The sequence below is a fragment of the Alosa alosa genome, chromosome 3, assembly GCF_017589495.1.
Source record: "Alosa alosa isolate M-15738 ecotype Scorff River chromosome 3, AALO_Geno_1.1, whole genome shotgun sequence".
NCBI classification, from domain to species: Eukaryota; Metazoa; Chordata; class Actinopteri; order Clupeiformes; family Clupeidae; genus Alosa; species Alosa alosa.
The window spans coordinates 16155265-16166599 of record NC_063191.1 but is presented as its reverse complement, the minus strand read 5'-3'; the positions used below and the strand labels follow the sequence as shown (position 1 = coordinate 16166599).

Genomic DNA, 11335 nt, shown 5'->3' with positions numbered 1-11335 from the left:
AGTGGTAAGATAAAATCACAAAGAATTTTAGGGCTAAAAGTAGCTCCTAAGTGGCGAATTTAGGAGCAACTCCTAAAAATAATGGGCGTGTCACTCCTAACTTTAGGACTCCTAATTTTTTTCACTAAAAGTAATTCACGAAGCATTTTAGACCTAAAAGTAGCACCTAAGTCTGGGGCAGCTTAAATGAAATGGGACTCCTAACTCACTAAGACCTATTCACAAACAATCCTAAGCTGCTTTTAGTGGCATTTCACGTCGCATGTTCATGTTTTGAAATGAATTGCACTGTAGCCTAATTAAGGGATGCAATACCAACAACCAAAACTATAATTGCACGTTGCATAGATGTAATGTCTCATTGTAGCCTAAATCAAATTCAATTGTTTCTCCTCTTTGCGAATGTATAGGCCTACGTGTCTGCATGCAGATTAATTTAAAACATGTTGCAAAGATACTGCATCAATCCGTAGGCCTATGTTTCATTAGGCTACTAGGCTATTTGCTTTGTCTTACTCTTTATTCATTTGGCTATTTATTCATCATCTTCTGTCCTTCGCGGTACTTGTGTAGCGCACGCATTCTCACCAGCAAAGACTTGTCACCTGTCACTCATCGTCGTAGGGGAGGTTTTTGGCATCATTCCCGCGTTATAATCATCAGCCAAACAAGGTGGTCACTTCAATCAAGCTCGTGCATGAGTAATGACGTCAACCATAGCAACGAAGACTCACTCTTAGTTTAGGAGTTGGCCTTTTTCCTTACTAAGAGTAGGTCTGAAAGGCTTTGTGAATAACTTTTAAGAGAAAACTCCTAGCTAAAATCTTTTTAGTGCGATTTAGGAGTACTCCTAGTGGTAAGATGAAATGCTTTGTGAATATGGGCCCTGGCCTTTCTGAAGATATGCATGATATTGTGTATTATTTTTAATGATCGATCGTGTTATTGATACCTCTGATGACCACATGAGGGAAGTTTGATTTTTTTTTTCAGGTGCTTTTTTCTGATGTTAAATCACCTGCTGATAAAAACAATGAAGCTCATACTTATGAAATATTTATTGAAAGGTTTAGAATAAGTTGTCAGTATTCAAGTTTTGTCTGTGTTTCACCATTTTCAGGTCAAGAATGTTTACCAAAATGCTGATAATGTACCACACATTGTACATACAGGACTGTGCAGCTTGACTTTATTCTCTTTTTTGTCACTTGATGAACTGTCAATATTTGCTGAACCATCATCGCCTCCTTTTGGAGTAGAACAGGGGTTTGTAACTTTATAGACACATTGCACTCTGTGGACATTACTCTAATACATGCTAGTATAATAACCACCTCTATTCACTTACTGTACACACACATGGCTGAACAGACATTCCAATGCATCTCACATCCTTTTGACTGTAATCAAGTGAACCTATAGATTATAGATTTTCACATACGAGATGTATAGAAGCCAAAACTTCTATAGGCCTTTTCAAAAGATGCACATATTGTGTTTACAGGCCACGATAGTGATTTTGTGAGTTGTGAGTATTTAAATCAAGTCAAACATTTTGGGAAATGTTTTCTTTGAATGTATCAGCAATGTACATCATGATATTTATGTACTTTACTTTGTGTTACATATTTATTTCACATTACCTTTTCTCGGTTTATTTTTTCTTTGCTGAGAAGGTGGCTTTATGCATTTTCTGAAACTGCATTCAAAATGCATTTATGAAGAAAATCTGTAATTGCACGACTCTCATAATGCTGTTCACACATCAGCTTACATATTTACAGTATTGTTCTAAGTTTGTTTGTTTATCCCCATCACACATATCAATGCACCCATGTGTAAATGTACAGTATACTGGACCAAAGTTAAAATTGCATATTCAGTTTCAGTTGAAATGTTTTGACATTGGATCAACTAGGATGAATATTTTGGTATGATAATTAAAAACAATGTTTGTCCCAAAGTGTCATTTCATAGTTCCAATTTCTTTGATGCACCATATGACCCTGGACCTTCTAGGAGTTGTGTCTTTGAATTTACACATTCAAGTATAGTATACTATTAATATACATGGTTAACATCACTTACACTATAGAAGCCTTTGTAGAGCAGGGATCATGTAAATGGGAAAAAAGCTAAAGAAGCTAATCAATTGCATTGGTATAGCTTGATTTCTCCGTAACAATACAATGGACACCTCCCCTTCTCACCTGAAACAAAAGATAGCTTTATTCAATGTGATATTAATTAATCGTCATTGTCAACTCTTTAGTTGCTCAACTCACCATAACAGCAAAACCACACAATAGCAATAAATCCCTATACATTGTTCTGCAATGCCTCCCCAATGACTGCTTTCTCAACAGCTCTGAATTATTCTACTGTACCACTAGATGGCACTAAGGAGCATTATTGACTGATGTACACAGTCCAAGGCTGACTCTTTCTAGGACACCTTATAACATGTTGATTGTCACCGTAGCTCCCCCAGATTAAATGACTACATGGAACATTCTTAATACTGGCTGTTTATAGTATGTTTAGCACACACATAGACATACGTGGTGAAAACTAATAAAAAGACAACAAATTTATACAACCCGAATTACAAAAAAGTTGTGACGTGTAAAATGTAAATAAAAACACAATATAATCATCTGCAAAAAATAAATGTTATTAAGACATTTCTGCAAAAAGGACATAGACAACATATCAAATGTTGAATTTGACTATTTCACGGGAAATATAAGCACATTTTAAATTTGATGCTAGCAACAAGTCTCAAAAAAGTAGAGACGGGCAACAAAAGGGTGGAAAAGTGGTGTAATGATTAAGTCAACAAAAGGAGAAACTCTTCACAACCAATTAGGTGAACTGGAATCATGATTAGGTATACAAAAAAGAGTCTCAGAAGTAAAGATGTGGAGGTATTCATCACTCTGTGTAAACCTGTGTGGGCACATGATGAAACAATATAAGAATAATGTTTCTTAACATGAACATTTGGGGATTCCATCATCTACAGTACATGCTATTATTAAAATATTCAGAGAATCCAGAGAAATATTTAAAACAAGGGACAGAGCTGAAAAAATGTCTTTTAGACCTCAGATGGCACTGCATTAAAACCAGACCTTTTTCTGTAAAGAAAATCATTAAATGGGCTTGGGAAAACTTCTGATACCATTGTCTATGAGCACAGTTTAATGCTCCATTCATAAATGCAAGTGTAAACTCTATCATGCAAAAAATAAATGTTATTAAGACATGATACAGAAATGCTGTAAGACCTTGAATATTTCAAGAAAACTATGTAAAAATTAATTCTGCACATATTTAAACTATATTTCTGTTACTGTAAGAGTGCTAAAATGGCCTGTCTAAAGTTCAGGGGCCGTATTCACAAATAATTTTAAGGCTAAAAGTAGCTCCTAAGTGGCGAATTTAGGAGCAACTCCTAAAAATAATGGGCGTGTCACTCCTAACTTTAGGACTTAATTTCACTAAAAGTAATTCACGAAGCATTTTAGACCTAAAAGTAGCACCTAACTCTGGGACAGCTTAAAAGAAGTCGAGAGGACTCCAAACTCACTAAGACCTATTCACAAACAGCTTTTTGTGGCATTTCACGCTATGATGTTCTGAAATGTAGCCTATCTTGACAACAGGAGCTTCCAATGTGAGGGAACAAATTTGCATTCATAAAGGGATGCAATAACGGCACCAACAACAACCAAAACTACTCATTGTTAACATGTAAATTAAATGTAACGTTTCATTGTGAATTAAATTAAAATGTTCTCCTCTTTGCAAACGTAGGCATAGCCTATGGTGACAGATTAATTTAATAATGTTGCAAAGATACTGCATCAATCCGTAGGCCTATGTTTCATTAGGCTACTAGGCTATTTGTTTTGCCTTACTCTTTATTCATTTAGGCTAGGCCTTTTTATTCAGTTATTCATCATCTTCCGTCCTTCGCACTACTTGTGTAGCGCACGCATTCTCAGACCTGTGGGGCATTTTGACCATGTTCAGGGAGGAAAATAAAAAAGAAAGATTTGCATAAGACAAGTCAAATTGGTGTTTTTTAAAAAGAAGGGATCATGGAGAATAAAGAAAAACATATTAAAAAATTCTTTGTATATTCCCACAAGGTGTTTGGATGCTCTGAAAATGAGAACCAAAATGATTTTTCAGACTTGTGAGGTCTGCTGTTCAGACCCTGAAGGAATTTATTTTTTGTTGATTACTTTTTGTGAGAGTGTTTCTACTTATCTCAATAAGGAAAATAAATTAAGAGCCTGTTGAGTACAAATTGGTCTTCTGAAGGCCTAAACAGAGCCTCCTACATGGTTTAGTTCTTGCTCTATGGGCTTGTGAACTTTGACAAAAAAAAAAGAGGCCGAACAAAATCGACACCCCCCTCCCCCCGTAAAACTGGCTGTATCTTGGAAAGTATTGATCTTACATAAAATACATTTTACAGTGTGTCTCCTGGGTAACATAGGTACACCTGGTAATTTTTTCAGATTTTTTTTAGACCTAAGTGTGTGGGCCCTGGTTGAATTGATGTGGAATGACCCGGGTTGTTTTAGGACATGTTTGAGCATGCCTGTAGGCAGCCACTCTGACTAGTCAAAGGCGATTCAAAACGAGTCAGAAAAGTCGAGACAGGACCAATTGTCAAAATTTCGGTGTCCACCACTCTAGTTCATCCAAAACAAATCAGAAAAGGGACTCAAAGTGCTAAATACTGGAATTTTCCTTTAAGGATTGGCATTGAGGCAATAGGACTGGTTGGCGTTGTCGGTGCCTTTTGCTCTGTGAACTTGCACAGGCAAACTTGCTCATCACTGAATTAATTTCAGTGTTCCCACGCTCCACACACTCACTACATTAACATGTGCTACACAACTCCCACATCTATAAGACAAGTTGGAGCAGTTTAATTTCTCTTGTTGTTGAGATTGAGTTTCGGGAAATTACAACAATCTTGTTTGGGCTGTTTTTAACTGTTGGGTTAGGCCCAAGTTTCATTTGACATTTCAGTTGGACTGCCTGAAGCTATTTGGATAATTAATTTTGATACAGAGCCAAGACTATCATAAGGTCTTGGCTCCAAATACGTGTACGACTACGCCACTTGGGGCCTTTCACACCAAGATATGTTGTAAACCCAAGTATACTTGACAAGACACACAGATAACATAAGTGAAGACAGACGTGATTCCAGTACAAAAATAAACAAGATTTATTAATCATCCCATTTTTAATTGGCCCTTGCCTACGTCTTTGGCAGTTGTCTGACTTCAGGGATGGGTGTGGTATAGTTAATTAGTGGAGCAAGTACTTGAGTAGTCATGCTGGTGATGCCAGCATGAAAGGCTCCCCATGTAGTTCATGGCTGGCTGGCACTGGGTATAACTGTAATTAGATAGACAGATAGATACTTTATTGATCCCCATGGGGAAATTCAAGGGTCTCAGTAGCATACAGACATCACACACAACATGCACTTACAGCAGAAATGGTAAACATAAGTATAAGTATAAACATATAATTAAACTCCACTGTACAATAAAGACAGTAGAAGATAAGAAAGATAAGAAAACTAACAAAACTAAATACTAAATACACTATATAAATTAAATTAAGAAAGTCCAATGTGCTTGAGGGTGATCAAGCATAAGACGCTTGTAGTGACAGGGCCGGGACTGGTAAGGTGCTAAAGGTGGTGAGTGTCATGGTGAACGTGAAAAAGTAGTCCAACCATAGTCCTTTAGTTATGTGTGCATGGCAAGGTGCTCAAGAGAGTGAGTGTCATGGTGAAGGTGCAAAAAGTAGTCCAACATTAGTCCAACAGTGCAACAGTGCAAGAGTAAGGTCTAGAGACCAGCATAAATAATATGGACAAATAGGAGAGTAAAGTATAATGTAGACAAGGTAAAATAAAAAACTATTTCAGTGCAAGAACAGGTTGAGGTAATAGGGTTATAGCCATTCATTCATTCAGTATTGTAGCAGAAGCCTGACCGCAGCCATTGATCATGTGTGCTAATATAGCATGAAAAACAGTGTAGCAGTAAAACAGTAGTGAAAACATTAGGCTGTGTACATTAGTAAAACAGTAGTAAAACAGTAGTAAAGCAGTAGTGGGCAGTCAGTACTCAAACATGGAGAGGGTGGAGAGGCAGACAGACTAAGCAGAGAAGTCTATCTCTCCTCTTCCCTTTAGTGAGGCATTGAACAGTTCAATGGGCCTAGGAACAAATGACTTCCTCAGCCTTTCAGTTGTGCATGGCAGTGAGCGAGTCTCCAGCTGATCAAGCTCTTTTGCTTTTTGATAGTGCTGTAGAGCGGATGACATTCATTGTCCAATGTTGATCAGTTTGTTTAGGGTCCTTTTGTCAGATATTGAAGTGATGCACTCCAGTTCAGCTCCCACTACAGAGCTCGCCTTCCTTACCAGCCTGTCAAGTCGCCCAGCATCCTTCTTTGTGCTTCCTCCCCAGCATACCACTGCATAGAAGAGGGCGCTGGCCACAACAGACTGGTAGAACATCCTGAGGAGCTTGCTGCACACATTGAAGGACCGCAGCCTCCTCAGGAAGTACAGCCTGCTCTGTCCTTTCTTGTAGAGTGCATCAGTGTTGGCTGACCAGTCCAGTTTATTGTCCAGGTGGAGACCCAGATATGTATAGGTGCTTACCACCTCCACATTGACCCCATCAATGGAGACTGGTAGCAGAGCGGGCTTAGACCTGCGGAAATCCACCACCATCTCCTTGGTCTTTGAAGCAGGCGCGTCGTTAGACCTGGGCATTCGGGGCTATAGCTCTATGGGCCGTCAACAACAACAACAACAAAAACTCTAATCGTGAATGAAATAAATAGCCCTGTAGAAGAGACTTTTGTGTTTTGTGTCCATTGTGTGCATTAACAGCAGCGCAAGAAAATCTGACGTGATCTGGGTAGGTTTAGAATCATTTGTTGCAAAATGTTGCAATTTCAAGTACCTTCTCCTCTACGCTATTACGCATTGCTGTTTCGTGCTGCTACTAACTAGCCTTAGCGAAATAAGTGTACAGAAGGACAAATGGATATTAGAAGTTTCTTTAGAAAAAAAGGGCAGAGCAGGGACAAGAAGTGGAAACTCACAGTGTATCATCATCTCCCGCAACCCAGGACATTTCGATCAGCTCAGGTTCGTGAAACGCAGCCCTCAAAGACAACGTTGATCAATGCTGGTCTGATGTTACTAGCTAGCAGGCTACCACTGCACCTCACTAACTTGAAGGACACTTTGATTGAATAACTAGAAAGAGACACTAACTTACGTTTGGTTCTGTAGAATGTAATCACATTCTTCACCACCAACACATTTTTTTTTCCGTGACAGTATAGTTGCGCCAGTCTTTTTTACCACAGGTTAGCAGTGCAGACTTATTCATTCACTGACGTTGGTATGATTCCGAGAAACGGTCGAATGTGACCTTCAGGAGCGAGTTCAGCGGAGCAAGTGGCAAAAGTTGAGCAGGGTTGAATGAATGAGGAGTGTAACCTAAAGTAACCGGTAGCCTATGGCTCTGATGGTCTGCGATTTTTGTTTTTAGATCATTTCAAACAAATCATTAGTCTAACGTGACGGCATCACCTTTGATGGACATTTATTTCCTTTCGTCTATATTTGACGATGAGGGATTAACATGAATGTCTATCTGACGGACCCCCACGTCGGAAAACAACGCAGAAGGTACACCTTTCTCGTTGGAATTTAACGCCAAGGACCCTTGACCATGCGTCAGGCCAGACGAGTTGGGAGTGAGACTGGGTTGTGTGAAGAGAGAGGGTGTGCTTTGCGGTAGTAGCTGGTTTTGGGGAGACCATTGAACGTGTGCTTTTCATAGGCCCTCAACTCCTTAGCTCGACGCCTGTTATCTCCTGCTGTGGAGAGGGACTCAATTGTTTACCTCCGGTGCTGGACCCACCGGAGCTACCCGACCTGCGACCTCCCAAGGAGCTGAGTTTACACACTTGGTCTCCGCCACGAGCGACCGGCGAGTCGGACGGGCATTGTAGCGGTTGCTACCCTGCCTTCAGCTCACAGAGCTGAATTCAAAGTGCACCAACGAGCTCCAACAGAAAGCGCTTGGGGGTTATTCTATTTTGCTCATTGTATGTTGTCTCCACATGGTGGTTTATCTGTGTTAACGTTACCTTTTACACAGTGAATTATTGTTGTTTTCTCCACACTGGTGTTTAGCCTGAGCTAACAGGGTCACAGCTAGAACCGTTACTGTCTGTTAAGGTTAACGTTCAGCTGTAGGCTCCCTTCAGAGTGAATTGTTCGCTCGCAAGTCTTGGCGTTTGGAGGCGGACACTTCCGCGACATCAGCCGGGGCCGCTTCCTCCAGCGCTGGCCCCGCTGGTCGCCTGCCAGAAGGTCCTCCACCCTCCGCAGTGGCGAGCTCAGCGAGCTGGCTAGTCCTTAAAAGGACAATTGGAACAGCTGAGTTTTGCCACCATCTTACTGGTCTGGTCTTCAGCCTTCTTCTCCATCTTGATCTGGCGTGGATCTTTGCGCCCTTGGAGGGGCCCATCCCACTTCTGACACCAATGTAGCGATCTCACCCACAGACAAGAATCACCTTTGGCCAAGACGGTCATTTATTAGAAAAAGTATCAAGGCAAACACAGACAGACTCAGATAACTACATAGGGCAACACAGGGGTAGTCTCAGCCGCACATGTAACACACAATAAGGGTTTACCACACACATCAACACGGGGATAACACATGAGGTACAACCAAAGAGACTAACACGCTAACAAATACACAACACGGTGAACGCAAATACAACTATTATAACCGACATTACACATTATAGCATTCACTCGCACTGCATTCTGGGAAACACTCATTCAACATCAGACATGTACATCCACCGACGACGCTACAATATGTAGGCTACTAACCAAGCTTATATTAATTTGCACAGATAGAAGGGATAATTACTCTCTAACTACTTATAGGCCGGGAGCCACGTATACCCCTCAGGATGTTTTTTGCTATGTTTTTTTCACTATGATTTCCTGTTAGCCTATACCCTGGGCCATAACGAGTTGATAGGGACAACTCCCAACTCGGCCCCGTTTGGTCTCAGGGCCCAAAAAACCATAATTTAAGGAAAATCTGCAGGCGAAATTATATAGCTGTAAATATTAAGGTACTGCAACTGCAAAAATGGTCCTAGAACCCTGTAAATTTACATGGATCACCCTGTCACATAGGGGAACCAACTTGAAAAATGTTTCAGGGCTTGGTGCTTTTCTTCTGTCAAATATCATCTTTAACATACCCAAAAAGCCCAAAAAATGCTTGTCCGCCTGACAAATTGTCTTCAAATTTGATCATTTTCAACTCTGTTATGATATGCATTAGTCCCTCAAATGTAAATAGAAAACTACCCAAGTTCATGAGCTTCAATTTAAGTCCAAGCTGACAGCTGCTAGCTGTTATGTCCAAAGCTATTCACTGTAGCCTATCCGAAAATACTAGCCTCCTGGCCGGCATTCAGACACTTTCAGGCATTACCATTTCATATGGGATTATGAACATCAATTTCACATAAACCATATTTTTAAAGTGTTTGACCTTGACTTGAAAATGGCTGAATGAAATGAATGAAAGTATGAAGTGAATAGCATCAAAAATAACTAATGTTACCAAAAATAACTAATGTTACCACCTATTGGTGGACTGTGAACAGGATGCAACACATGGTACTATCACACAAAAGGAATGTATCAAATGAGAAATGTATGTAAGGAATGGTTTGTATTGGACAGCAGTAGTGTAGAATGTGAATAAGAACTTTCAATCATCATTTAATAATCATCATTATCATCATCATCCTCTTCCTCATCTTCATCCACATTTGTATGGATTTCATCAGTCATGTCATGTTCATCCGTGTCCTCCTCTGCCAAGACATCAATTAGAGCTTTTGGGATTACATCACCCTCAAACCATAGTGGTTCAAGCTTCCCAGTATCTGTGTTTATGTGAAACCCATGGTTAAGTGGACTTGGGATCTCTGGGTAATGCTCATGGGCCCTCTTCCAGATGCACACTTGAAAGTTTGTACGTTTGATGTGCTGTTTGAGGACCCTGGTGGGAAAGTTGATAGGTCAATTGAGAGACCCTGACGAATCCGAAGGTTTGACCCACACATCTTCTTTATTTTAATTTCTCTTGAATGAAGACGGTTCACGTAAGTGTCTGTGCTGAATATTGTTTCAGCTGATGCAGGTAGACTTGTGAATGTTCTCTCTGATATTGCCTTCATTGTCTGGGGTACATCACGCATGTACAATGAGGAATTTCCATCCTGAATGAGAGCACATTGGCCTAGAGGAGGAACCTGTTTCTCTTGTGTTTCAAGGTCACAGATCCCAGGCAACCGCTGCCACACAGACAAAACAACTATGCTATGAAATGGCTCAAGTCAGAGAGAACATTCACAAGTCTACCTGCATCAGCTGAAACAATATTCAGCACAGACACTTACGTGAACCATCTTCATTCACCAAAATCAGCTGAGAGAGATCGCAGAGGCTGTGGTGAACGTTTTATTGTGAATGGGCTGAATGTTCATCGCCCCGCTGATTAGATGCCTTTCTCACAAACGATGAAAACAAGAAGGCACTCATTCATTTACTACTGGATCACTGGAGCTCCCAAGATATGATGGAAAATGTCATCCAAAGGCCTGTCATTTTCATAGAGGCTGGTCAAGCCTACAGGGTAGAATGTAATGCTGGATTTGTGTCGAAGGAACTTCTCCCGGAGATCTGCTCAAAACATGAAGAAACAGATGTTAGGGTGATTATTTACATGCACTACATCCAGACTAAAATGCCTCACATCAGGACAGTTAGAGTCAGAGCAAAAGACTCAGACATTTTCTTCATCCTCCTGTATTATGCCAAGTCATCAACTGTCAACATCATCTTTTTTTTTTTTTGTATGATTTATTTGTGGGATTTTGAGAATAACAGATACATATTACACCTCATCCCTGAAGTGAAATTAATACAAAGATTAATTTTGTGAAACAAGGTACTAACAATGAAACAGTTTCCCCCCAACTCCCACCCCCCGCCCCCTTCCCTCCCTTACAGAAAAGTATTAATGAAATAGGGTATAATGGGTTTTGATACAGGTAATCTTGGTAGTGATAATCTAATATAGGCCATACATGCCTTCACATATCAGTACATAGACAAACAGTACCTAAATGCTCATCGCTCACAAGGACAAACAAATAAC

General features: G+C 40.1%; 1 long non-coding RNA gene across 1 annotated transcript in view; it reads right to left on the bottom strand.

Moving 5' to 3' along the window:
• Positions 1–10368: 10368 nt before the first annotated feature.
• The window catches only part of LOC125292565, an 18226-nt gene continuing 17259 nt past the window's right edge, over positions 10369–11335 (bottom strand). The window contains exons 2-3 of the long non-coding RNA XR_007193224.1: positions 10575–10857; positions 10369–10469 (exon numbers count right to left, since the gene is read on the bottom strand). This is a non-coding gene — a long non-coding RNA (uncharacterized LOC125292565). The remainder of the gene's footprint in view (positions 10470–10574; positions 10858–11335) is intronic.